This window comes from Penaeus chinensis, chromosome 9, assembly GCF_019202785.1.
Source record: "Penaeus chinensis breed Huanghai No. 1 chromosome 9, ASM1920278v2, whole genome shotgun sequence".
Classification (NCBI taxonomy): Eukaryota; Metazoa; Arthropoda; class Malacostraca; order Decapoda; family Penaeidae; genus Penaeus; species Penaeus chinensis.
Window position 1 is genome coordinate 437,756 of NC_061827.1, and position 2,615 is coordinate 440,370.

The 2,615-nt window shown below is 42.3% G+C and overlaps 1 protein-coding gene across 8 annotated transcripts in view; it reads right to left on the reverse strand.

The window, feature by feature from the left end:
• LOC125029137 (protein glass-like) overlaps positions 1-2,216 on the reverse strand; it is a 16,327-nt gene extending 14,111 nt beyond the window's left edge. For 6 of the 8 annotated variants that reach the window (XM_047618954.1, XM_047618959.1, XM_047618958.1 and 3 more), the window contains exon 1: positions 1,962-2,216. The gene's annotated coding sequence lies outside the window, so the exon portion shown is untranslated. The other 2 variants (XM_047618957.1, XM_047618952.1) reach the window with 1 other exon arrangement.
• Positions 2,217-2,615: the final 399 nt, after the last annotated feature.

A 2,615-nucleotide genomic window follows, 5' to 3' on the forward strand; every position in this document is an offset into this window, starting at 1 on the left:
CTCTGGTAATTTCTGGCAACGGCCAGACACTATGCATGGGAGTCCACCACATCAAGCAGAACATCCCGCTCCATGTGCTCGGGCATGTCGCTGTATGTATAGGCATACCCGGCACACCAAGCGGTTTGTTATGATGCCGGTTCACATGATCCATCTGGATCAGGATATACATATTTAGACACACACATCAGTGGTTCGCAATTTGTTTGTTGTAACGCATAAGTGTCTTAATTATTGCATAATACTTCAATGATGTACATTTGGAAAATGTAAAGTGTAGTTTACTTTATCCAAGGTATTCCATTAATATGGATCATTGAACCATATTTACCAAGCATCTATCCTGCCAGAACATATGAGGTGAAGATTTTGTAGACTAGGCGGGGCAGTAGCCTCCTGGCAATCCCCCCCCCCCCCAATTCTACAAATTAGCACTGCAAAACTTAAATTACTGAATGATTTACTTTAATCTTTTACTTTTACCCTACAATTTCCATGGTACTTAACATGCCCTCCTCAGCTATCAAGCCAACATCACAGTTATATGTTGTTTTCAGTGGAAATGATACAGGAAAGTGAGAACTGTCAGAAACATATAGGGCTCACCCAAAAAATGCTATTAAGTGTCATTTCCAAAATCTACCCAGTATAAGCATATGTTTCCCACACTCCTAATTTTTCACTCGAGTGATTGCCTGCATGTAGTCCAATAAGTCTCAGTTAGCTGCAACTTGGGGCTTATTTATCTTATCTAATGAATCTAGGAAAAATTATGAAAGTAATAGTAATTGCAAGGTATTAACCCCTTTCCGCCAGGTGAATAAAATAAATAAAAAACTCTTCGCTCTGGAGATTAATGGCAATGAGCTGACTTTGAGTGTGGGAGTTCACTACATCAAACTCTTAGTGCTTTGGTGCGTCGCCACAGCGTACAGCTGCACTCCGCAAGGCATGGACCGGTAAAAACAGGTTAAGTATAAAAGTATAAAAAATCTCTTTGGTTACAATAAAAACACACTTCATTACAGTTTATGAGATTGTTTTCTAAGATAGGCCATGCCTATAGCTGTTATAACAAACCGACTCAGCATGCTGGGTATTGCTGTAGGCATCATGACACGCTAGAGTGTGCTGAGCAAGAAATTCTGTTACATGTAACAGACTCCTGGGGCAAACGGCAGGACGGTTGCCAAAAGCCTTTGATACTGTCATTAGCGGGTTAAGTTGACATCTGCAATTCAGTTTAAATGATATAAAGTCTATAGTAACAGCAGGTGCAACTGCAGATGTCTATGCTACCAGAAGCTGAATTAGATCTATTGCTGTGAGCCAGTTAGCAGTTCAATGTTGATTCATTAGCAATTCAGAAAAGCTTCCCTAGGTGGATTCCTTCTTAACTATGTTAAACCCATTTAAACATCTTCATCCAATGAAGGACAACACAACTTGGCATAAGTTTCAGTAACAAAATTTCTGCTTAATTGCGCAGTAATATTTAAAAATTCTCATATGTTCGTAAAATACACATCGGATATTCCCTCCATGTGTAAACAAATTTCATCAACAAAATTACCTCTGCATTAAAGCAAAATATAATTATATATTTTTTCTCATATGTTTACAAAATACTAGTATAACAAAACTTACAAATGCATATAAATACAAATGTTACATTCAAAATTCCACAAAATTAGTTAAATTAATTATGGGTATTATACAGAAATCTGTCAGAACACAAACTTAACAACCTCAAAACAATATAGCCTAACTCCTCTTCAGCATCCTGGTTGCCAAGTCACCCCTTTACGTGAAAGTCTTGCCCATATTTCTGTGAGCAGCTCCTGCAGGACGTCGCGCCCCGAAACAGTTCCTTCCCGAGGCCGCGACGCCCTAAGTGCCAGCCTCGAGGCCGCGACGCCCTAAGTGCCAGCCTCGAGCCCGCCCCTGAGGGCCAGCATTACCTTAGTGTCACTGCCGAAGCCTCCTCTGAGGGGGCTTGGCTTCCTCGCAGCGGCGGCGGACGTGAGGCTCAGCAACGCACGTCAACACAAAAGGGACTCTCCTCTCCCACTCCTTTCTTCGGTTGCGCCGCGATCTACAGTCGTCGGCGAAGGCTTCGGGACGCGAGAGGCTTGCGGGACCACCACTGCACTGGGTAAAAAGAGCTTCAAACAAACCCGAGCAGAACGATTAGCCAAAGTGGTTCTGAACCTTCTTTTGTTTGTAAACAATCTGGCGACATCTGTTGGCGGGGCGGCGAACCACGCGGCCCCGCGCGTCACGTTCGAATTCCAACGCGGCCGAGGGTCCCACGTCACTTTTGGAATATGTAACTGCTTGCTGCGAGTAAGTCGGATTCAGATCGTTTCAGAATGGCCTTTGTCGCCTACATGATTACTCCCGATGTTTTCCGTAAATTAGACTTGTGAAACAGACAAAAATATAATTGAAGCATATTTCATATCCAACCCTTGTTCCTACGAAGAGTCTGCTCAGTTATTATCTTAATCAAATTTAACTTTTTTGTACCCGCCGGCAAGGAAAGTAGTTATGTAACATCGTAATTAATTCTTCAGACACAAAGGCATCAAAACTCGTCTGAACCGTAATGTAAG